At 39.9% G+C, this 26,962-nt stretch overlaps 1 long non-coding RNA gene across 4 annotated transcripts in view; it reads right to left on the minus strand.

The window, feature by feature from the left end:
* Positions 1–26,962, minus strand: part of LOC142018008 (uncharacterized) — a 216,459-nt gene that overhangs the window by 135,114 nt on the left and 54,383 nt on the right. For all 4 annotated transcript variants that reach the window (XR_012646652.1, XR_012646653.1, XR_012646649.1 and 1 more), the window contains one exon: positions 17,104–17,263. This is a non-coding gene — a long non-coding RNA (uncharacterized LOC142018008). The remainder of the gene's footprint in view (positions 1–17,103; positions 17,264–26,962) is intronic.

The following is a 26,962-nucleotide window of genomic DNA, read 5'->3' on the forward strand; positions in this document are numbered from 1 at the left end:
AGACAGGAAGATCATACCTAACTCAGGTTATATGCACATACAGATACACATTATTACTGGTTAATATTTTTCCTTCATCCTGACCAAAACAGAATCCAGAGCTCTCAGTGAAATCAGTAGGAATTTTGCCACGGACTTCAGTGGGCACTTTATGTGCTTTTCTTCCTTGGGCAATAACTGCATAAAATAGTATACTTAGGACAGTGTTTCTCAACCTTTTTTTATAAAGTATCCCTTTAAAAAAATTGTAAGTCCCCCAGACTTCTCTTGCATACCACTGAAGGTACACATACCACCAACTGAGAAACATCGTCCTAAGGTAATCTGAGGTCTTGAAACAAGTGCTGTTCAACCTGCCCGAATTGCTGCACCCTTTTCAGGAGTCAGATTTGTTTTGCCTACCACCAAGCTACACCTCACTTAAAATCTACTTACTTAGAAAAACATGCAAAAATAACACAGAAGACCATAACTGAAAATTTGCTGAATTCCTGTCATCTTATTATCAAATAAATGAATTTGAACAGAAATATTGTGCTTAGATTTCAGTGTGAGGTGTGTGAAGCAGAAGAAACAAGTCATTTTCTGAATGAACTTTTAGATTGTAATGACTTTACTAGTGCTTTTTATATGGTCTATTGTAAAACTAGGCAAATATCTAGATGAGTTGATGTACCCTCTGGAAGACCTCAATGTACCCCTGGTTGAGACGCGCTGACTTTGGATATAAACAATTACTGGTGAAATAAACATCAAAAGCCCTTGTTTAATATCCCTTGTCCTCTCACTGCTAACTGTCCTCCAATAACCAGTTGTAGTAAATAAAAGCAAAAATTACCAGTGCAAGTGGAATATAAAACAGTGCCTAATCTACAAAATATGGCCAATACAGACCCGATTATACTCCAACTGAAGCCAATGGAAATTGCTTCCTCAATGAAAGATTCTGCCTGTGTGACACATCCCTGGCTTGCAATGTTACATGCTTAACACCTACAGGTTGAACTTCCCTGTTCCAGCACCCCAGGGACCTCCGTGGTCTCCCATGAGGGATTTTGCCAGACCAGGGGAAGTTAATGCCCACCAACCCCTGGCTGCCCCCCCCACTGGCCCTCTGGCCATGGCTCGTGGGCTCTGTGGCTGTGGCTTGCCACCACAGCCAGCTCCCTGGTCCTTGCCCTGGCCCTGGGGATGCTGGCACTTTGGCCATGGCTTCTGGGGAACACCAGCAGTCCGGCCCAGGCTTGTCTGTGTCTGCTGGAGGACTCTAACTCCAGCCCTAGCCCTCCTGCAATATTCCCAGGGGATGCTGCCTCCCGTCCTGGCCCTTCTGCCCCCCAGGGTGGGGGTAGTGAGGGAGCTGCCAGTAGGCTGGCTCTGCTTGCCCTTCTGTCCCGGCTCTCTAGTCCAGGAGCATCCCTGGTCCTACTGGAAAAAGGGATGTTGCTAGACCAGACAGTGTCAGTTTTAGGAGGTGCAGCCTGTATGAACATAACTGAGTCAGATAAGAGATAATTTGCCATGGCATGGCATTCATATTTCCTAAAACTTCAGTGCAGAACAATGATGTAAAATGAAAGAGCTTCAAAAAAAGCTTTAAAGATCATTTATCTCAGACATTATGCTCTTCAGTCATTTGGTTACATGTCAGTATTTAAACAGAGTCCCTTAATATGAGCCCTGCCACCATTTACATCAGCAGTGAACTGAAATGTTAAATTCCTGTCATTCTCACAGAAAGACAACTTCTGTGAATAGGGCAATTGGCTAAAAATGTTAGCTGTACAGCATATGAATGTTTTAGTAAGCCTGATGGATTTCATGTGGAATTCTACCTAACAATACAAATACTTCAGAGAATCCCTGAAAAATCCCACTACTATTGTGAGACTGCCATTGCCATTAAAATATATTATTTCATTTCAGGAAGAGAAGTATCTGTTCTGATGATTTTTTAAAAGAAATACATATGGCTGAAGAGGATGGAAATAGGGGATTTTAACTGTTTTATTCTCTCATTTCATGGGTAGATGATAGGTTTTATTATACTTATATGATAAAGTCATGTTAGGTGTAAGGTGTTGCTACAGCTGCTTTCCCTGTTTAACTTGCTGGTAAGAGAGAAAACATAATCCTCCCAAAGAAACAAATCTCTCTTGCCTACTCTGCTAAAGAAATTATTACTGGTTGGGAAAAGCACATGCATCAAAACTGAAACATTTTAATTGTTTCACTTTGCAAAACAGCAACAGAATTCAGGGACCATATTGTGACATTCATTTTTAAACAGGACACTACAATGAAACCAATCAGAAGTTTCATTTAAGCAGTAGTTCAACACTGAAAAATGATAGTATGCAAATAGTGCCTTCTAACGCAGCCGATATGCTCCCTGCAGATATTTCAAATTACACATGAACATAGTAATGAATTGACTTTTTGGGCAGAAGGGGAGGGATAGCTCAGTGGTTTGAGCATTGGCCTGCTAAGCTGCGGGTTGTGAAGTCAGTCCTTGGGGAGGTCATTTAGGAATCTGGGGTGAATAAATAACCTCCCCCCGCCAAAAAAAAAGGTCAGGGATGATGGTTGGCCCTCCCCAGAGGGCAAGGGACTGGACTTGATAACATCTCAAGGTCCCTTCCAGCTCTATGAGATATGTATATTTCCATATTAAATTATGAGCCCCTACAAAAGCCACTGAGGCCAATAGGAGCTTCTTTGAAAATCAAGCCATCCTGGGTGTACTACTGACAGCCTTGTAGCACCAATACCACTCTGGAAGAATGAACTGGATTTGTTTCTAACTTGATTTTACCCAGCAGAACTGATTAATCTACAGGGCCATCTGAACAAGCCCAATTCTGTCGTTAAATTATGCTGTCAGATACACCTGTGGAAACCCAGTGACAGCATAGATGTAAATGAGGGAAGCATTAGGACCTGAGAGGAAGGATGATATAGCAGTTAATGTGCTAACTTAGAATTTGGGAGACCTGGGCTTCGCCAGACTTCTATGATTCTGTGCAAGTCCCTTAGTCTCTCTGTGCCTCAGTCCCCCTACCTGTAAATGGGGACAACAGTACAACCTTACAGGAGAGTTGTGAGGATAAAGGCAACCAGGATTGTGCAGTACTCAGATACTATGATATTGGAGCAATACAAATATCACAGAAACAACAATTTTCTGCATGAATCAGAAAAAGCCCAACTTGATATTCAGATGCCAGGCTGAGTTTGCAGGGCTGTCAGAGTAAATATCCTTTTACCTTTACAATAAACAAATTTAATACAGCAACAGTGAGACATTACATATGTGGAGTTAAAAATGTAATTTTAATAAGTGACTTTTCAGAGAAGAATCGCTTCATAATTATTGGTATAAAGCCAGCCACAAATGGTAAGACACACATAAACTACAAAGCGAGCACAAATACAAAAAATATTATAGTTACTCAAAACCACACTTTACTCAGGCACCTTCCTTCAAGACATAGCCTATAAGATTGGGCAGATCATTGTGTCTTGAAAGTTAAACTTACTGTTCAAAGTTTCATATAAAACAGGGCTTAGATTAAATCATCTTGGTTTTGGTAGATAAGAAACCTAAGCACAGTTTTGCAAATGCATAACTTTCCCCACTTTTGTGCCACTCTAAAGAATATATAATGTAAAAGTACTGCTAAGGAAAAAAATCCATATAATACCAAGAGCCAGACATTTTAAACAAAACATTTATCTTACTCCCCTGAGGGCTGTGATGTCACTATTTTAATAAACTATTCAAGGCTAAACTTACTCCCTCGTAACCTTCAGAACAAAACCACATCAGTCAATACAAAATACTACAGCAAGTCAGTTTCTCTAATATGGCTCTCTGCTCTTCTCACCAGTCATACAGTGGCTCTACTATAGAGTTTAATTCATCTGCTCTGGCTGAGACACTCTTCACTAGAATGCAGAATATCAATCACTTACATCATCCAGAACTATTTGTACACCACAGATTCTACTTAGAAACTAAACATGGCATTTTCTAAAATGATTCAGAGAAAGAGTAAATTGATGCATGTTTTAGGAATCCCTCTTGTTGCACAATATGTAGTGATAATACCCACCTCACAGCTCATTAGCAAATCAAAATATTAGACTGCATAAATATTACTTTGCTCTTTTATGTTTAACAGAAGCCGAGGATCACAGAGGCCTCCATTACAGAGTCGATGTGATTTAGTTATATTGGAACATTGTAGGAAATGGAAAGCAGACCTGACTGTCCAAAAACAGCAAAAGGGAAGCCAATATACTGTATACTTTGGTCGTACCTCTGCACAACTTGCACTACTTAGCCTCAGGACATTTGAAACTCTGGAATATGTACTGGCAGAACACAAAGAAACTATATATGGTACATCTCTGTGCATGAATCCTCAGTACCTCATGGCTGGAATACTTTTTTTTTCTTGAAAATAATGCAACCAACTATAAATCAACACAGCACTAACTTAAAGTTTAACTGAAAATATGTCCAGAAGGCTGAAGAAAACTGGCACAGAACCGAAATAAAAATATAAATGTTTAATAGCATAAGAAAGGGTATGCAAGGACATGCAGCTGTTTTTCTGCACAATTTCTGAAAATGGGAGGTGGAGAGCATGTCACAATATGGACTGTGCTCTCACTTCGACTAGAGATAAACATTTATACTCCATTCATTTTAAACAGGAAGACACAACACTAGGACATGACCTTCAATTTCACTGAGCCTGAGAAAGCAAGCCACCCCAGCTCCACTGCAATGCAGTTAAATATCTAAGAAGAGATGCATGATATTCCATTGCTTTGTTATTACAGGTGTACTTGATTTTACATTCAATGAGGAAGGTGGACTTTTATGGCTCTGTGGAAAAATCTTTAAAATGCTTGCAGGTGAGTATCTAATGATGACAGATTGGTGTTGGAAAACATAATAGGAAGATAAAGTATTGAAGAAATTGCCAGTGAAGAAGCAGTTAGGTAAATAATAATAAAATATACAGAAATAGATTTGGTTTCTTTTTAGTGTTATTACAGGTGTGTGCCTCCTTGTGCTCTTTTACAAGGTCAAAGTTCTGATGCTTCAATGCTAACCCTCTGGGTTTCTGTAGGCTGAAAGCTGATACAGTTCTGGGTATTAACACAGACAGAGGAAGATTAATTTGCGCAGGAAAATATGAATGTTTTGAACAGTCAAACTAGTTTGTCTGGTGGAGCTGGTACAGAAATTTGTTTCTTTTTTGTAAATTCTCCCTACCCCCATTTACGCTATAAAAATAAAAGGAGAAAAATGATTTTAAATGTGCAACTAAATGTTTAGGTAAGTCAACAAGCAAGTATTTATACAAAACATTTGTTGAAATAAAGAGTGAAATAGGCCAAGTTTTCAAAAGGGAATATAGGTTGAATCTCTCTTGTCTGGCATCCTTGGGACCTGACTGATGCTGGACAAAAGAATTTGCCGGACCCCAGGAGGTCAATATTGTCTAGCAGGGTTACCAACATTCCACTGCTTACTGAGCTCTTAGAAGACATTTAGGAGTAAATTACAGCTAAATAACAGCACAGAACACTGAGAGCCAGGACTGGTGGCTCTAAACAAACTTTATGGAACCATGGGAAATTTGGACTCACCCACGATAAGTGATCGTCCAGCTAACTAAAATCATGTTGGATTATGGATGTCTCCAGATGAGAGAGTGCCAGAGTAGAGCAGTTCAACCTGTAAGCTGAGTGCTTTGGCTGCCAACCAGAAGAGATTCAGGTGCTGCCAAGCTGATTAGCAGAGCACCCACAGCTGGCAGCATCTGTTTCTATTGGTGGTGCACATGCTTTGGTGTACATAAACATTTATTCTGCATATGGGTCAAAACAACAGAGGAAACATTGCTAGTGATTATGGTTCTTCCAGTGTTTTGGATACACAATTTGAGTCCTCTTAAGGAGAGGTCTAATTTCTAAAATGTGCTGAGCACCCACATTTAAAGGCCACTTTATAATATCTCGAGTAACTAAAAATGGACAAACTGCAAAATAACTGGTCGCTTTTAAAAATCTTGTCCCCCCAAGGTTTAAAAAGGAGTTCTCCGTGAGCTATTACTAATAGTTTGTGATATTTGCATGAGACAAAGCACAAAAAACAGAAATACACACATAAAGGATGAAGTCCTGGCCTTATTGTACAGTTTCCTGAGTGTAACTGCCTGAAATAGGAGGTTTGCTTTTATTTAATTTGCCCTCTCATCAGGGGCCTCTTCATGAGTTACTAAGGGCTCCACCCTAAGTTACTTCCAACACTGGTTGTATTAAAGTTATGCAGTCCCAGAAACACACATCTCCAAAGTATCAGAGGGGTAGCCACGTTAGTCTGTATCCGCAAAAAGCAATGAGAAGTGCTGCGGCACCTTATAGACTAACAGATTTATTGGACCGTAAGCTTTCATGGGCAAAGAACACATATTCATGCATCTGACAAAGTGGTTTTTTGCCCACGAACACTTATGTTCCAATAAATCTGTTAGTCTATAAGCTGTCACAGGACAACTCCAAAAGTCAGCGAATCACTCAAAGTAAAACTAGCTAAACATCTACCTATGTAACCAACATGCCTGGGAAAATGTGTTAACTGCATATAACTACACAGCTTCACCTTCATTTTTCATAACATGGGAACATTAGAATGCCATACAGTGTGTGTACGTATTATTTATAATGTCATCTGTGGAAAAAACCGGCAATATTATGTTACATAACAGTAAAATATGCTATTATATGAGGGTTTGTGCTCTTCAGATAGATCATCAGTTTTAAAGGTAGCTTTTAATAGCATGTGTTGTTTCAAACCTGCACATTTTCATTGCCTCTTCTTTCCCTCACATGATAACATAAGAAAAATCTTGGTCACTACCAGTCTCAAATTTCACAGATGTACAGACCCTGATTAAAACATTACAGTTTGCATCCGATTGCCATAAGGAAGTTGACCAGACCCAAATGCAGCTCAACTTTTATCAGACCTTTGTGAGTTAAGCCCATCTCTAGATAAAACTGAATTTCTTAGCTGTTGGGAAGGGCTCTAGACAGCAAAGAACAGCTGGAAATATTTTGCCTTTCTTCACAGCCTTCCCTCTGAGAATCTCCAAATGATTTATAAAAATGAATAAATTAATCCTCAGAACACTGACACTCCTCTGAGGTATTACTATCCCAATATTGCACATGGTGAAACTGAGAAAGAGCTGAGATCAAGTGACTTATTATAAAGGTCACACAGGAAGCATGTGACACAGTTGGAAATAGAATAGACATCACCTGACTCCTAGTCCTGTGCTTCAGCCCCAGGAGCAAGCTTCCTGTCTGGAAAAAGTGTGTAGGAAGTGTGACAGATATGTGTGTTCTGTGCTACCTTTGAGGAGCAGAGCTGAATGAAATTTTAATAAGAAAAGCCAAGAGCACATTCACATCATTTCAGATTTTGTTATTGATCTAAAACTTAAAAACTCTGTTTGAGGCTTCTGATAATTTTGTTGTATGTAGGTAACATTTAACACAAACGTGGGTTGGAATGTATAATTCTGAGTAAAAATCAGCCAAAATTTAGCTTGGAATAATTCTGACCTGAAACAAGACAATATTCAATGGTTTAAGCTCTTAAATTTAAGATCACTTAAACCTAATTTAAAACAAAATTATGGTGCAACTGAACTGACAAATTTAGGCATACCCAATGGTTAGAATACGTACATAGTAAACTGATGTTGATTAAGAAAAAGGTAATCTGGTTCAGTGAAAAATCCTGTAAACAGGAATGATTTCACTCTCCTAATTTCTAATCAGGTGAATTAAAAAAAAAAAGTAGCGATGTAAACTAATCCAGTATAAACTCCTCAAGGGCAAGAACTGTGTTGTACACAGTTTGTATTGTATGTTTGTCCCTATCTGGACACTACTGGACTTCTGGACACTACCAAATTACAAATAATAAAATGGGGAGGCTTAATACTAGTACTGAGGTGAAATCCTTAGATGCTGACCACATCATCAGTTTACATCTAAGCAAAAAACACTTCAGCAATGTCCATGTCTGATTTTACTATCAAATTCCAGTCTTAGTAAAATGGCATTTACAATACTAAAATGTTATTTATGGAACTAAAATCCTCTATAAAATATTATTTTAAATTAAATGCAAATATTTGCCCCAATTAATGTGCAAAATATGTTGTAAATTAATATGATCTAGCTACAAATGATTTTTCTGGATAGGGCCTATTGAGGGGTATAAAATGAGATGTGAGATTAATAGGCAGCAAGAGCCATAAAAGGAAGTACTTCTTCACATAACACACAGCCAACCTGTGGAAATCATTGCCATAAGATATGAAGGCAAAAGACATAAGTGGGTTCAAAAAAGAATTAGATAAGTTCATGGAAGATGACTAATAGATATTGACAGACTTCAAATTAGAGAAGTAATCCTATGCTCCAGGTGTCCCTAAAACCTCTAATTCCCAGAAGCTGAATGACAGGGGCTGGATCACTTAATAATTCCCTTGTTCTGTTCGTTTCCTCTGACACATCTGGCATTGGCTGCTGCCAGAAGACAAGATCATGGCTAAATATACCGTTGGTCTCACTCAATACGGCTGTTCTTATACTGAACAATACTATAGTGAGTTTGCAGGTTGGCAAAACACTATGGGCATATAGTAGTTTACAGCATGTGTGAAGCCAGATGTTCATCTTTGGTTCTGCTCCTTTGAAGTAAAAATATTTAACTGGTTTGGTAAATCAATAGTTAATTATGCAGTCGGTATGCAAAGTGATTGTTTTAGTTTGGCCTCAAAAATATTTTTGTAGGAACATCATCTTTCAACGCATACAAGTATTACATATGATTTCATATTTCTTGTAAGAACTATGTTTATTGAACGGAGAATAGTTTTTTTTCTTCCAGGCTGGACCATATATAAGTAAGGCTATAATCTGTGTGGATAGATCTTTACAATCCCACAGACTGAGGGCAAGATCAAGAATTAGGAAAGCCAGAAACAAGCTCCTAATATGAGTATTACAGAACTACAGCACCTGGCCTTGCCAATACACTGACGCTTCCTTTTTCAATGACACCCACTTGCCCAAATGCCTGATGAACAGAGTATTTTCTAGTTAAGACTAAAAATAGGCATATTCTGGCAAACTTTTAAAAGTAGACAACTATTATGGCATCAATTTGACTTTTTTATGATTTTGTTAAAAATGTAAAACATCACACAGATCTTAAACAAACTTGTCTGTTTTTTGTTAAAGTTGTTCTAAAGGTCTTCAATGAAGAACTATGCCCACTACTGATAGAAATTGCTAATGTAGAAGAGAGGCAGATTTGCTAGCGTCTGCCATTGGCAGCCATTACTAAGAAATAAAAAGTTGCCAACAACCTGACCAATTCCTGTCCATTACCTAAATGTTTATTTTTGGCCACGATTATTGAAAGTAAAGTCTCAAGGTACCTGGTCTCTTCAGGTCCTGGACCTTGGTTAATATAAATATAGATCTGGATCTGCCACAGAGATTGTATTGTCTGTGTTGATCTCCTCATGAGTGAGGACTAGGTGGCTGTGGTGATACTGTTAGTTTTATCCACCGCTGTCAGCACAGCTAATCATGTGGCATTGTAAAATGTTTGGCTTTCTTTCTTTCATCTCAGAGATTGGGCAACTGCTTCTCACCCTGAGAGCTCTCTCATGTGGAGGTCTGTAGGGTTCCATGTCATTCCCCCTTCTGTTCGGTGTGTTGGCAAAGTAAATAAGGTGGCATGATTTGTCACACTTTCGTTGTGCTGATGGGAACCAGGTCTATACCACAATCTCTTCCACAAACAGCATGATTCTTGAATGCCTTTACAGTGTTTTACAGACAGCTGGGTTAGCTGCCTGAAGCCCAATTTTTACCCAACTGAGATGATGATAGGATGTAGAAAACAATCAAATTCTACAGAATGCTATTGCACGTGTGCCTTCCACTTCTCTGCATTATCAATGTATTGTTAGGTCTTAGTTACTATTAGACTACACAGAAAATGTCATCAGACGTTTTCCATCCATCTGACCTGAGGTTTTTTTCATGTGTGGCTGTTGTTACTGTGATCTGTGCCTTGGTCACCTCAAGATTAGACCGCTGTCATACGCTATGCATATAGCTCCAGCGTAAATCAACCCAGAAACTGAACTGGGTACAGCACGCTGGTCTCCCACTTAATAACAAGAGAATATGACTCCAATTTTCAACTGAGTATCCATTTTAGGGTGGAATTGCAGATGCTGGTTTTGAATCATAAAGGCTTAAATGCCTTGTGAATTTGCCTACCTAAAATACCTCCTTCTTCTGTGTGAAAGTCTGGAGTACAAAAGAGAAGAAAATACCAGAAGGATACTGTTTATGAGCTGTCCAGAACTGCATCCATGCATCCAGTTGAAACCTATGCCATGGTAAGACTCCTATGGGGTTTTTGAGAAGGTTGAGCCTGATAAGGAGCAGTTCTTGTGATTTAAACAGAGTATTTGAGTTTACTCCTCTGGTTAGTTACCAACTCTTCATTTTTAAGAGACTCCCTCCTTTTAAAAAAGGAAGCACAGAACAAGGCTTTGTACCTTATTACTATTATCCCAGTCTCCTGAGTGACATCTAAGCTATTTTGTGATACCTATCTTTTCTTTTTTTAACTGCACCTCATGGGAATAGAATGAAATTCCATTTATTTATCTCACAGAATGAAATTATGTAATTATTATTAAATCACAGTTTAGGTCATCAGTAAACCTGCAACAATCTTTCTGCCCTGTCTACAAAACCATTTCACTCTGGTACTCTAAACAGTCAGCTTGAGAAAAGGTGTTCCATTTGTGGACTGGGAAGAATCAAGAGAGCTCTGTGTGGAAATCTGCCCAATACCCGTCCTCATTATGTATGGCTTCAACCAGTACTAACAGTTGTGTGTTTTAAAATGCCACCATTACTCATACTCTTTTACCCAAGAAACACAGATTTAAATGGACACTCTACTGCACTTAATGCCAGCCTCTCTATAGCAGTATTTCTTTTTCAGATACAATGGAAAGAGGCATGGATTAGGTGACCCAAGATACCTGGATTTATTGTAGTTAAACATGCCACAACATATTCCCAGGACACAGTTCTCAGACAAAGGACATTTCACACATCAGAAATTGTTTAGTAAAATGCTACACCCTGGGCTTGTCTACACTTGCCCCCAGCTTCGAAGGGAGCATGTTAATCAGGGTGATGGGAGATTACTAATGAAGTGCTGCGGTGAATACGCAGCACTTCATTAGGCTAATTTTCCCTGGCAGCAACTTCGAAGCAGCAAACTTCGAAGTGCCGGCGTGCGTGTAGCCGTGCATACTTCGAAGTGCTTGCGCTACTTGGAAGTGCCTTTACTCCCCTAAATTTTGAAGAGTAAAGGCACTTCAAAGTAGCACAGGCCCGTCAAAGTGCCTGTGGCTACATGCATGCTGGCACTTCAAAGTTTGCTGCTTCAAAGTTGCCAGGGGGCGAATTAGCCTAATGAAGTGCTGCGTATTCACCACAGCACTTCATTAGTAATCTCCCATCACCCTGATTAACATGCCCCCTTCGAACCTGGGGGCAATTTTAGACCCAGTCTCTGTGTTATGGAAAGCTCAGAGTAGATGATCACAGTCGTCCCTCATGGCCGTAAAATCTGTGGGGGAAATGCTGTCCCATTCACTTCAGTAGAGCCAGGATTTCAGCCTCTAAATTATTGATGTGCCACATTTTATTCAAAAGCTCAGTCTAATGTCCTAAGAATATCTTCAACTCTCCAAGAAACAAAATAAAAGCACACTTATTCATTTGGAAGTAGGTTCAGGAGGACAAGTGCACCTTGATCTGGTCTATCCCACATGCACCATTTTTCTATTTCAGAGTGTGCCACCACAGTTTTGACATCATTTTTATTTTTCCCTATTTCCATTAACTATTCTACTTCTACTGTTTTGCTTTTTCAACTTTAATACTTTGAAAACAAAATTAGTTCAAAGAATACAAAAAGCAGAAAATGCCAATTTCTGCAAAAGGAGGTCAAGCGGTGGCTGGGCAAGTCTAGTGTACTGTCACCCCACAGTTAGTTCATTATGCAATACTAATATCTGAGCTTAGGTTTGCAAGTTGTGAGAAAAAAATTAATTTTAACTGTGCTTTCAAAATGCAGCTATATCAGCACTGCCGGTTTTAGAATTATTGTTCTGTCTGAAAGCCAGCAAATAATTCCTAATTATATTTCCTCAGACACAAAATTTGAACATTGGCACAGTGCCAAATGCACGGTAGTCACTATTAAATTCTTTACAATTTTATCTTTCCTCGTAATTAATGTTGCCACAATAAATACCATGAATGCTGTGGTAACATTAAATACTTGCAAAGGTAAACCTGTAAAGGTTTTACTGTCAGCCGCATCACTCCATATTTATAAATCCTGCACTGAAAGACTTTTTTTTAGAGTTCACTTTTACTGTACATCATTAACTGAAGTCTCCTTACCATCTACACGTGAAAAACTATTTAACCCATAATCTATTCCAGTTAAGTTTTTGCTTTTATTAATGGATGTTCTGAACTGAACCACTTTACTCACCAGCAGGTTATCAAGACAAATACAATACTTCATTTTCCAGAAATACTGTTTGTTTGGTTTTATTTGTTGGGTGGCAACATTTCAACAACAAGAGCAAATGGCCCTACACCTTTACAGAATAAAAAGGGAATACAGGCTTCAGAAGAGAGGAGTGATGAGGAAGTTGTCCTGATGCATTCAGAGAGACTTCAAGGGGTATCTGCCCAGGTTCGGCATAGCTCCACGTTCACTTGCAATGGATCTGCCTCCTTTTTATTCACATGGCTGCAAACTTTGCTCCTTCATGCCCCAGCTTGCTGCCAGGGAACATCAGGTCAAACCAGATTCTTTTGTTTCGTCGTGTTTAATTTCCTTCTCTGTCATTATATATGCTTTAAATTTCTATGCACAATAATGCCATACTGCATATCTGCATACGTCTGTTCAGCCTCAATGGGATAATGTTTGTAAGCAGGAAATATTTTAAGTAATTACAATATGTTTTTTCAAATAAAATACTGATCATCAATGTGACTGTTATCACAATGAATGACAAATACAAACGGTGCTTTTAACTCCTTCGGCAACATGCTGCTTCTTAGAAAATATCTGCTTCTCATATCCGCTGATCATAGAAGTTCCAAAGTCTTTCTATAAAGACATTTTATATGAGGCTTCACATTCCACAACCATATGCAGCCTCTGACAGTACATCTATCCCAAAAACAAAACTGCAGCTATTTAAATTGGCCCCAAGGATACAGCGTAGCATATGGGATCCTGAATTACACTACAGATGATGAATTTGTTAGAAGTCTGACTGTCTAGGAAGAAGTTTTCCAAAAATCAAGTTCACAGACATTTGGGTAAATTTGACAGCACTAGAAGAATTATGCAATGCTATAATCGTGACTCAGGCAAAATTATTTTTAAAAAGGGGGGAGGGAGACTTCCTTAACAAAAACGTATTTATCATTTTTTTTTAAATTTCAAAATTAGAATCAGATCCCTTTTCAAATAAAAGTGAGAGTGAATAACATGCAAATAATCATGCGGCTCAGAAGCCTGATAAAGCTCCTAGTGAAGTCACGGAGAGTCTGGCCCCTGCAAAGGGAGGAACTGGATCAGGTCTTAAGAGAGCAAATCTTCAAACTAGAGGTGGCTGAAATAATTGCACAAACAGTTTATCTGTAAAAGCATTTTCCATATCTGGCCAACTCTTATAGATAACCAAAAGGTACTCTCCAAATAATCCAATAATTTTGTCCATGAATTACTCCATATTTCAGTCACAAATACTGTTTTCCTCACTAGACCAGCTACATTCCATCCATAATATGCAACCAAGATTGACAGTTCAGCACCACATACTGATTTTGCTGTGGTTTATTTGCTTTTATCATATACTTTTAGATTTTAAATAACCTTTAAAACACTACTAAATGTCAAACAGAAGTGTGAGGTAATACTTTTTGGTACAAAGAATCAGGGTTTTCCAAAGTTATGTGCTAATGAAGTATGCAGAGCCTTTTTTCACTTTCAACACCTTCCACTGCTGTAACGATTAACAATACAACAGTGGGAATTCTGCACCACTACACAATGCAGAATTTTTCAGAAATTAATATTTTGCAAGCAGAATTTCCTCCACTCCCTGGAAACAGACTGCCAAAATGCTGATTCCCAGTAGGAAATGCTGGGGCCCAATGGGTAGTGGTCAATGGCTCAATATCTAGATGGAGGTTGGTTTCAAGCACAGTACCACAAGGCTCAGATCTGGGGCTGGTGTTGTTCAACATCTTTATTAATGACCTGGATGAGGGACTGGATTGCACCCTCAGCAAGTTTGCGGACAACACAAAGCTAGGGGGAGAGGTAGATATGTTGGAGAGTAGAGATAGGATCCAGAGGGATCTGGATAAATTGGAGGATTGGACCATAGAAATCTGATAAGGTTCAACAAGGAGAAGTGTAGAGTCCTGCACTTGGGACAGAAGAATCCTAAGCATTGTTATAGGCTGGGGGCTGACTAGCTAAGCAGCAGGACAGCAGAAAGGGACCTATGGGTTATGGTGGATGAAAGGCTGGATATGAGTAAACAGTGTGCCCTTGTAGCCAAGAAGGCTAATGGCATATTAGGGTGCATTAGGAGAAGCATTTCGAGCAGATCTAGAGCAGTGATTGTTCCCCTCTATTCAGCACTGGTGAGGCCACATCTGGAATAGTGTGTCTAGTTTTGGGTCCCCCAGTATAAAAAGGATGTGGATGTGCTGGTTCAGCAGAGGGCAACAAAAAGATTAAGGGGCTGGAGTACATGACCTATGAGGAGAGGCTGAGGGATTTGGGCTTGTTTAGTTTACAGAAGAGAAGACTGAGGGGTGATTTAATAGCAGCCTTCAACTTCCTGAAGGGGAGCTCTAAAGAGGATGGTGAGAAACTGTTCTCAGTGGTGTCAGATGGCAGAACAAGGAGCAGTGTTCTGAAGTTACAGGAGAGGAGTAGATTGGATATTAGAAAAAACTACTTCAGCAGGATGGTGGTGAAGAACTGGAATGCGTTGCCTTGAGCGGTGGTGCATTCTCTATCCCTAGAGGTTTTTAAGTTCCAGCTTGAAAAGGTCCTGGCTGGGATGACTTTAGTTTGGGTTGATCCTGCTTGAAGCAGGGGGCTGGACTAGATGACCTCCTGAGCTCCCTTCCAGCCCTATGAGTCTATGATTCTATGACCTGGCAGAGTCCAGCGTGCAAACAGAAGGCAAGGCCAGGGGGAGGGGCAGAGACCTGGAGCCTTCCTAGTAGCTGCAGTTCCAAGCACACCCTGAAGGAAGGAGGCAGCAGCATGCAAGCCTGGGACTCCCCATCAGACTGTTTCTCCCTCTGGATCTCTGTGTTCTGAGCGGACAGAGGGTGGCAGCATCTGGCGAGGGATGGTGGTGTGGTTGGGTGCTGGAAGGCATGGGGTGTGAGTGTTTGGACTGGAGGGGGACACGGATGGGCTCTAGGGGAGAGAGGTATGAGTGTCTGGTCCCCCTCACTGAGATGTGAGTGTCTGGACCATCCCTCTGCTTTCCCCTGGTCTGTGGGAGAAACAAGAAGAGGAAGATGAACTGGATTGTCATAGGGGGTTCTTTAACTTTCTACTCCTGATGGTATATTTGTGTGTCTCTATTGTTATATACTCCCAGACAAGTATTTTCAAATAAATTACCAAAATAATCAAAACTGGCATTCTTACATAATGTTATTTTGACAAATACACTTTGCAGAATTTTAAAATATTCTGAGCAGATTTTTCAGTGTTTTAGTGCAGCATTCTCCCAGGAGTAAATGCTTTCATATCCGGCATGCTATCATCCAGAACTCTAAAATAACTGACAATATAACCATACGTAAATTTTAGTTACGTTTTCTGTAAGTACAGCACACTGAAAGTAAATACAAATAAATACAGTGAATACTGTATACAATACTACTGTTGTTGGTAAATAAAGTACTTTGTATATGTTTTTGTTTGTTTCCTAGTATCTAATCCTGCTTTTCTTTAGTGTTATGCATTGCTAGGTATTCATTCATTCAGAAAGGGGGTTTGGTAAATGAGTTTTTAATAAATGTCATCTATGACAGTACAGTCACGCGCAACTGTATTCATTCCATAAATATAATATAGACTAACACATTTTGCATATCAGTATAGACACATCATCAGAAATGGAGCAATCCTTTAACAATATGGCAGAAGGATGCCAAATAACTCAGAAAAACATGTACACTACTTTTTACAGTCTGGTTAAGTGACTTTAATGAAACAGGTGAGCTGGTTGGTTTTGCTTTAGGTTTGTTGAGGGAAAGGATTTTTTTGAGGCAAGACCTACGGACTGGAAAACTTCAGATGATTCTTCTGTGGAATTAAATAACTTACTTGCTTTTATTCATATTAGAATATTACATAAATCCTTCAGTAAAATTAAAACAAGACAACTAAAACTACAGTATCTAGCCATGGTACCCCACAGCACATATATGGAGAGAGAACTGGGACATGTCTGTTTTAGCTGCTGTGAGAATAACTTAAAAGACATAGACTAAAATAATTAAGGAACCTGAAAATTATAATGCAGACCCAACCAAATTCTATTCATAGAATCAGGAAAACACCCTTCATTAACTTGCATTTAAGGCTGAAAGAAACTGTCATGTACTTGGACAAAAATGTATTGCAGCAAAGTAATTTGAGCAAGAGATACAAAGACACTGAAAAACCTGGAACAGGGGTCATCAACTTTTCTGAGTTTTCGGAATGTTGAAATTTGACCTTTTGACTTCCATGTCCATTCTGATTGCCGGTGATGTATTTTAAAGTCACTAACAGTCCTACATAGAACAGCTTTATAAATAAATTAAGATGCAAAGCTTTACCATTTGCATGATGGTTGGTAGCATTAGCTGGTCTTTTGTGAATCCACAGGCTCTGAGCAAATTCCTGGCTGCATGAGGTTGAGCTCCCACCTCATGTGCCGATGAAAATTGGCTCACACTTCACTCCTGGCACATGGGACAGGGATTGCTGACCTCTGACCTAGAAATTCAAAGCAGAGATTCCATTTTACAAACTCCCCAAACATATCTGTAAATGGGCAAATACAGAGTAAGGGCTAATTAAATCATATTAATTACATTAATTTAGCCTATTTTCCATTCTGCATCTCTTCCCTCTTCCTTGTATCAAGTACCAACATTTTATTGGTTTGGGACCCAAAAGGTTTTCAGAACAGTTTTTGGTATTCGTCAGCCCACTGATGAGATGAATTTGTGTGACAGACAGATTAGGAAACTTCCCTGTTTGATTATTGTCCGGATGGCATTATGAGTTAAACAACAGGTTGTCTTTGTGAGCTAAACAAAGACTTTTACACCTTGTGAAATATTCTGCATATTTTAAAAGCGGAACCTTAACTTTGAATCCCTAGGGTTTCTGTATTATGTTCAAGGAAACTGCAGCATTTTTTGTAGGAGAGTTGGCCCAAGTAAAGGTGACAAAATCTCTGAATCTCGACTGCAGATATGTATTTTTTGCCTGAGGATTTCCAGAGGCTTTATGTAAATCTGTCAAATCACCCAGCTTTCTCCTCAGTTTCCCACAGCTCTGCAGGACATAATCTGTCTCCCTACTACTCATGCCCCCGAGGAGGACCTGAACGCTACAAGAGAGCGAGAGACCTGAGGGGAAATTATGCTGAGGGAGAAACTGTGCTGTAAGGGAGGACCTACTCTGAAAAGCAGACTGAGTCTTTGCTTCTGGAAAGCAACTCAAGTCCATAAAAACAGCTCCCCTTCATTCCTTCCAGCTGAGCTTAGTTGCTTCATAGATACACAGCTGTGAATGTCTTCCTTATTTAGAAGAAGGAATCATTACAAAACAGGTACCTGCCACTCGGATGCTCTCAGGTCATCCAAGTTTGCTACAAATGTGAAAACTTCAGTTAGCGCATGAAGAAATGGATACCCAACATTTCACTTGCCCTATTCCTCACAATGACCACTGGTATAAAACACACCTGAAGTTCTTAGGGGACACCATTGTGAAAATATAATGCGCTGTAAACCATTTTTTTTTGAAAAGTGCAAATATATTGGTCAATTAGACAAAAGCTTAAACAAAACAAAACAACACCCTGCTGAACAACACCTGACAATAGAAATTATGGTGAAAGGCTAAAAGAGGGTTTATAACAGGAAGCTAGGTTCAGCCATACATACAGACAAACTAGCTCCTCACCCTAATGAACGTTGTTTTAAGTTAAGTTTTCTTAAAAACATAGGTTATTATAATTACCTGAAAGGCACTTGGATTCATATGCATTTTACTGTGGAATATGTAGAACAGATATACAATTTGTAATGACCAAGACATGGCACTAGATTTCCTGCAATGACCTTTAGTGTTATAAATGTAATTATGAGTCTGCAACCAATTATCATCACAAAAGAGGTAATTAGGAGGGTTTCGATTGCACTCATAGTGAACTGTAGGAGGCACAATTATTTGAGGGTGCAAAACTGCATCCATGAAATCAGAATAGACTGAAGCTTGGGTAAAAAATTCAAGCACTTTCCCCTGGAGGTGGAATTTTTAACAATGTTACAACTGTCCTTATTGAACAAGTTAAAACCAAGAGTTTTGCAATTCAGAAATGAGAGATCCTGGACCAACATATGGTACTTGTTTTACCTCAACAAAGACTTTATATGGTAAAGTATAGTCCACTCCTGAGTGGAGAAGGTTACAGTTCTCAAACAAAACTCACAAAACATATAACAGAGATTTGTTCTAAAACTCAAAAACACGGAAATCTTGTGCACAATCTTGCAATCCCCAGTGAAGCAAGTAGTCCCACTGAGGTCAATGGAAATGCTGCATAAGTAAGGTTTAAGGATTGCCTAGTATTCCTGCAAAGTCAATAGTCTGGAAAACTTCAAAGATGCTACTATTGTGTGACTGCCTCCCTGTCCCCATCCTGACTGTCCTTACCGTTAGAGTCTGTATATGATCTGCTGAATAAACTCAATTCAGGGGTTGCTGGTAATTCCTCTGCTAATTCTCTTTCAGATATCCTGGATACAAAAGACCCAAAAGGCTAGAAGCAGCCATGAATGCCGCAGTTGGACTCCCAGATTATGTCCATCCTTTGCTGAGCTATTGAAGCTAGATAAACTGCTGGTCTGTGAAGCACTTGCTAAAAAGCCAAAAAGATCTAAATGGTTATAGTGCTGATCTCCTCACTTCCAGATGCTGAACATTTTCAGCATCTAAAAAGGCTAAATGTGTACTATGCATTTTACAAATATTTTCATTTAAGCCTTTGAACAGTGATGTTGTATAATTGCCTATTGTCTGTGTGACTGTGCCAGTTTCATACTGTAAGAAATAAAACCTTCTGCATTCACTCTTCAGCAAAACCATGGATTCTGTAGGACCCACCATATAATTTAAACAATTTACGAATAGTCTACAAAATAATCTGTGTACGAGTTTCATCAAAGGGCATCAGAGGTCCTGAATCATAAGGTCCCACTATCCACATAAGATATCTTTCTTCCTTGCTCTTCCTATTATGTGTATTATCAGTCATAACATTTGTTATAGATCTAGACAGGACACCTCAGGAAGAAAATGTTCAAAGAGTTTACGGGCCACACAAGAGCAGTAAGAGCTACAATCCAGGCAGCACTCTGTAACACTAGAAAGAGAGAGCGTCTAATACTACTCCTTTAAAAACATATCCAAAATGCCCCTTTTCTTTATTAAAGACTCAATAGAAAGACAATAAAACTAACTCACAGGTAATATTTATGGACAAGATTGTCTGAGATAGATGGCATTGCTTTGCACTGCATAGCAAGTGCTGTATGGCCTTACTACATTTGCCTGAATTTTACCTTGCTGATGTTGCAGGCAGGATTCCTTTAGAGCTGCCTCACAGAGGAACCAAGACAATGCAGCATGCCAATTGGGGGAGTGCAAAAGAGAATTTTAAGCCTCTTCCCATCTGACCTGTGTTCTGTACAGATTATATATATGCCATGACCTTGTTTTACATCAATCATTTTTTCCACAAAGTTCCTAATAAAAAGTTGACCATTACCCTCAACACAAACAATAAGAGTTTTAATGCTGTAGGGAATATTTCTGCTAACTATTGGGGGGAAATGCTGTTACCAGAAAAATAACGGGATAGTGGAATAAGCTGCAAAAGGAAGTTGTGGAGTCCCTTTGATGGAGATAAGCCAGAGCTGGCTTAGCGTATGTCTACACTACCAGGAAGAACAACCTGGTCAGTGTCAATCATCTGGAGTTCAACGTCATGCGCCAGGTAGTGATGTGTGAAATCAAACTATCTGGGGTTGGCAATAGACCTCTGTACTCCTCAATGTCACAAGGAGTAAGGGAGGTAGATGGGAGATTTTCTCCTGTTGACCTCTCGCTGTGTAGATGGACATGTAAGTCGACTGCAGATAAGTCCACTCTTGCTACACAATTGCCATAGCTAGAATCGCGTATCTGCAATCAACTTAACTCCCTAGTGTAGGCCAAGACTTAGTGATAATTAAGTAGATTCTATGGTGATACAGCACAGCAGTGTGGAAGTCATAGATCCATATTACCTCTCAGCTTTCCTTACAAAACTAATCCCCAAATAATTCTTTTTAAAAGTTATTAAAACTCTACAGGCTCTAGACAGCAAACACCTAGAAAGATGCACCACAATTCCACTCTAATAAGGCATTCTTTGGGGAGCTAATTTACCAAAAAAAAGCATGGCTTCCAAAACACCTGAAGAAAGTGCCAAGCTACTGGCTAAAGCAGGATCGCCATGACTACCTTAGTGCCTAAGAGAACAGACCTCACATTTTCCACTTAGAAGTAATTTTATTGATAAACTGAAGTGCATCATCAACAGCATATGCTACTTTTTCTGGGAACAAAATTTGTCCAAAATTTTAGTTTTTGGTTTTGGTAGAACCAGTTCAGAAAAGGCTGCAAAATCTGTAGCCACAGTACCTCCTTGATATCTTGTGTCCACCCTGCACATGGCTGCTGTTATTGGGGTGGGAGCAAGGTGTCAGCTGCCCCAGGGCTTGGTGGCTTTGCTCCTTTCTCCCAGGCTGGTCAGTCAGTCAGTGGTAAGCCAGCTCCAGCCAGCCCCACAGAATCCGGTCCCAGCTGGGCAACCATACCTGCAGCAGCCAGCCCCCTGCCAGCCAGCGCAGTGGGCTGGCATGCCAGTTAACTGAATGTACCAGTTATCTGGGTGCTGGATAACAGGACTTTTACTGTCTACTCTGTCATATTATCCATCCCTTTCTGAATGCTTCCTAACATGCTGTGTACAGCAGATGTTTTCAAAGAGCTATCCACAATGACCCCAAAATCTCTTTCTTCAGTGGTAATAATAAATTTAATCCCATCATTTTGTATTTTTAGCTGGAGTTATGTTTTCCAATATGCATTAGTTTGCATTTATCACCCCTGAATTTCATCTGCCATTTTCCTGCCCAGTCATGCAGTTTTGAGATCTCTCTGAAACTTTTCAGTTTGCTTTGAACTTAACTATGTTTTGGACCTACATTCACAGGTGGTAGATACCGAGGGAGGAGTCAAATTTGTTCTTCTGATGGGGGTTACGTACACCTTGTTACCCAAGGCCCCAGGAATAACAAACACTACAGGTCCCAATATGGATCCTTGGGTAACTGTCTCTACTCAAAAAATGATTGTTTACTCCTAAACTTCGTTGTACTATTTTGCTGTGTTTTTTAAATCTCTGTGTGACTTTTTAGAGAATGTGATAACTACTTTTTAAGGTAAGAACTTCTCTCCTACTTTGTAGAAGACAAAATATTAGACAACTGAACAGAAGTCTAACTGCATTTAGAAAACTTATTTTTAGCTTACAAAAGAAAAAACTACTCAAGAAGAAAATTATTAAGGTTGCAAAGTTATGCATTTAAAAGATGACAAAAGACACAAGAAAAGCCTATTCTCCCCTAGCCTTGGCTTTGGAAACAGCTGGACTGTTCTGGCTGCAGTCTTCCCAAATAATTCAGCCTATTGCAGACACCCATGCGTGGAAAAACTCAGGAAAACCTTTACATCTGGCAAAGTTATTAGCAACTGAAAACAAGGTCTTATAAGGGTAAGTATCATGCAACCTTAAAATAGGTTATGCTTGCAGCCTATTATTATTCTAGTTTAGTATCACTGTCTTTAAGTTGGATGGGCAGGATCAGTACTTCTACAATAAATTTGATAACTTGAGGATACTACTTATTTTTTATGGTACCTGCACATTTTATATTCTAGCATGCTCTTTCTCTGAACAAATGAAGATTATCAGTAATTTTTTGTAGACTGGAAAGTAGTCTAAATTGATAGACTTGTAAGAGAGATTTAGTATTGTATCAACTGCACTGTCCATTTTCCACATGCACTTCTCCCCAGCCAAGTTTAGGTCCCTAGCATGTACAAAATAATCTACTTTTACACAGATGGGTCTAGAGCACTTAGTATGACTAATTCAAACGACATTGTTTATTGTAGAAGTAGAAAGAAAATTGCTGCTGAGAAGAAAAGCAAAGCAACTTAAAACATCTCCTGCTGCAGATACATTTAAATTAGCTTCAAGAAATACACAATATTATCATTGGTTCCAGAATATTCAAGTGACAAGGTGGGAGAGATAATATTTTTATAGGTCCAATTTCTGTTGGTGAGTGAGACAAGCTTTTGAGTTTGCAAAGAGTGCTACTTCAGGTCATGTAAAGAGCTCTGCGTAAGCTGGGAAGCTTGTCTCATCAACAGAAATTGGTCCAATAAAGGATATTAACCCCACTCCCTACTGCTTTTCTTAAAAGAAATATACCTTGCACCCACTTTACCATCTCATTCTTGGTTTAGGGAGTTAAGCATGCGCCTCTGCAAAACCAAGGTCAAAATGACAGCGATCAAAATAAGTCTGATTTTATGTGCAGCTGTTTTTAAAAATGCTTCATTTCTCACTTTATAGCAGGTGAGAACTTTTGATACACAAACTTCCTCTTCTATTTAGCGCTATAACAGTGCAGTGTCAAAATGTGGTTGTTGGGAGACTAGACCACACTCATTCTGAGAACCTGTGGCATGGAAGAACATTTTTCCCTCAAGAGTACTGGGGGTAAACATATTTTAAAGAAGGTTTATTAAACAGTAATGGCATTGGAGATATTCCACAAAAGCCTCTTACAAATATACAAGAGAGCACCATTATAAGAACCTATTGGAGAAGAAAATGCATTTGTAACTACGAGAATAGTGAATGTAATACATTTAACCCTAGAAACACCGATTAGTTTTTCAAACAATCAGACTGTTTCTAGGAAAGTTGAGTTATCAAATGAGAAAGAGTTTTGCTGTTCAATGTTTCAGTACTCGCTGTATGGGTTTTGGTGATTTTATTGCCTGCAAGAATTTATTTTAATTATTTCCAGGAACATTGCAGGGCATTTTTTTTGTTTAATTGCTTACCAAATATTGTTCTTTTACTAGGATTGAAATTCAACATTTTGTAGGTGGCAACCCAAAGGCCCATATATGATGACAGTTCTCAAAATAGTTTATCCTATTGTACTTTCTAATAAACCTGAAAAGATATGTTTTAAAAGACAGCAAATTTATTTTCTGGCCTTACTTTAGAATGATGTATTTTTGAACTAACAGATATTGAAAGACAGCTGTATACTTTGAAACGCTCTTAAAAATAATACTCCTAGTTTGGGGCTAAATTTTCCTCACACCCAAACAATTCTAGTTATAACAATTGCAGTTGTAAGAAGGCAGACACAGTGAACACTGTGAGCAGCAAACAGGAGCAGCTAACAGGGAGTTTGCCTTGGAGTTCGCCTTGGTGGTGAGCCCCATACCAGTTGTTCCTGTCTTCAAGGTTTGTTTCTCTTGCGCCCTTCAAGGCAGCACTAGAAACATCTAGGAGAACTCTCTGAAGAAAGAGGAATAATGGATGCTGACATGGTTACTGAGAAGTCTGCTGTTGTGACCTGCATGGCATGTGCCATGTTTGTTTTTCTGCCAGATGATAGGAAGAATTTTGTATGTCCCAAGTGCAAGCTGGTTGCCATTTTGTAACAGAAGGTTAGAGGACTGAGGTGCAAATATCAACCCTTAGGTCCATCAGAGAAGGTCAAGACTTTCTGGATAGAAATCACCATTGAGTACTGCAGGAACAGCAGGTTGTTCAAAATAAGGAAGAGAACTGGAAGCATGTTACCTCCAAGAGGAGAAAACCAATTCAGGTCTCTCCAACTCCAGCTGGCCAGCTCCAACTCCATAAGCAACTGCTTTCAGCCTCTCTGTATAGGTGATATGGTGGAGATAGCTGTGGCAGATACCTCAGAGGGATTGGATCAGAAGGAGACCCCATGGTTTCCAAGGCATGGGATGCGCAGTCCGAGGGATGGGGGATCTATGACTACCACCCCTAAGAGAAGACAGGTGGTGGTGGTTGGGAACTCCCTCCTAAGGGGGGATGGAGTCATCCATGTGCCATCCAGACCTTGAATCCCAGCAAGTTTGCTGCTTGCTGGGAGCTAGAATCCAGGATGTTAAAGAAGCTCTTCCAAAAAGCACACCCACAGGCCATTACCCTTTCCTACTTTTCCATATAGGAACTAATGATACAGCCAAGAGCAACCTTGAAAAGATCACTGCAGATTATGTAACCCTAGGAAGAAAGATCAAGAAATATGGTGCCAAGTGGTGTTCTCATCCACCCTCCCTATGGAAAGAATGGGTCTGGGTAGGGATCATCATATCGCCGAGGTAAATGTGTGGTTGCGTAGGTGTTGTAGCAGAGAAGGATTTCGTTTCCTTGACCATGGGATACCGTTTCAGGAACAAGGATTACTAGGAAGAGATGGGACCCATGTAACAAAGAGAGGGATGAGCATCTTTGTGGGCAGGCTTGCAAACCAATGAGGAGGGCTTTAAACTAGGTTTGTCGGGGGACAGTGACACAAGCCCTGAGGTAAGCGGGGAAGGAGTAGGATACAAAAAAGTAGGATTCCTAGGTGAAGAGATGACAGTGCGCCAATCAGCCATTTCTCTAAGGTGCTTGTACACGAAAAAAAGAAGCCTGGGAAACAAACAGGAGGAACTAGAGTCCTTGGCACAGTCTAAGAAGTAAGAAGTGGTTGGAATAATGGAGACTTGGTGGGCTGACTCACATAGGTGGTGCACAGTCATAGAAGGGTATAAACTGTTTGGGAAAGACAGGCAGGGGAGAAAAGGAGGAGTTACGCTCTATGTGAGGGAGCATTATGATTGCTCAGAGCTCCATTACAAGGAGAGAGAAAAGCCAGTTGAGTGTCTTTGGATTAAGCTTGGAGGCAGAAGCAATAGAGGTGATGTTGTAGTTGGTGTCTGCTATAGACTTCCAGATCAGGGAGACGAGGTAGATCAGGATTTCTTCAGACAGCTAAGAGAAGCTAGCAAAACACAGGCCCCTGGTTCTCATGGGATACTTTAATTATCCAGACATTTGTGGGGCGCCCGATACAGCAGCACACAGACAATCCAGGAAGTTTTTGGAGAATGTTGGGGATAACTTCCTGGTACAAGTGCTAACGGAACCAACCAGGGGCCGTGCACAACTTAACTTGCTGCTCACAAACATGGAAGAACTAGTAGGAGAAATAGAAGTGGGTGGTTACCCAAGCTGCGGTGATCGTGAGATGGTAGATTTCAGGAACCTCAGAAAAGGAAGAAAGATGAGTAGTAGTATACAGACCCTTAAAAAGCAACGAGGGGTGCTGTGGCAGACTAACAGAAACATATGAGCATAAGCTTTTGTGGCCAAAGACCCACTTCATCAGATGAAAGTGGGTCTTTGCACATGAAAGCTTATGCTCATACATTTCTGTTAGTCTATAAGGTGCCACAGGACCCCTCGTTGCTTTTGCAGATCCAGACTAATATGGCTACCCCTCTGATACAGACCCTTGATTTCAAAAGAGCAGACTTTGACTCCCTGAGGGTACTGGTGGGCAGAAACTCCTGGGAAATGAATGTGAAGGGGAAAAAGAGTTCAGGAGAACTGGCAATATTTTAAAGAAGTCTTGATGAAGTCACAGGAACAAACAATCCCACTGCAACAAAGTAAGAAATGCAAATATGGCAGGCAACCAGCTCGGCTTAACAGGGAAATGCTTGGTCAGCTTAAACTCAAAAAGTATGTGTGTAAGAAGTGGAAACTTGGACAGATGACTAAGCAGGAGTATAAATATATGGCTGGAAAATGCTGGGCAGTAATCAGGACAGAAAAGGCACAACTGGAACTGCAGCTGGCAAGGAATGTGAAGGGTAACACGAAGGGTTTCTACAGGCATGTTAACAATAAGGCTACGTCTACACATGCACGCTACATCGAAATAGCTTATTTCGATGTAGCGACATTGAAATAAGCTATTTCGATGAACAACGTCTACACGTCCTCCAGGGCTGGCAACGTCGACGTTCAACTTCGACGTTGGGCAGCACCACATCGAAATAGGCGCTGCGAGGGAACGTCTACACACCAAAGTAGCACACATCGAAATAAGGGTGCCAGGAACAGCTGCAGACAGGGTCACAGGGCGGACTCAACAGCAAGCCGCTCCCTTAAAGGGCCCCTCCCAGACACAGTTGCACTAAACACCACAAGATCCACAGAGCCGACAACTGGTTGCA

Source organism: Carettochelys insculpta, chromosome 1, assembly GCF_033958435.1.
Source record: "Carettochelys insculpta isolate YL-2023 chromosome 1, ASM3395843v1, whole genome shotgun sequence".
Taxonomy (NCBI): domain Eukaryota; kingdom Metazoa; phylum Chordata; order Testudines; family Carettochelyidae; genus Carettochelys; species Carettochelys insculpta.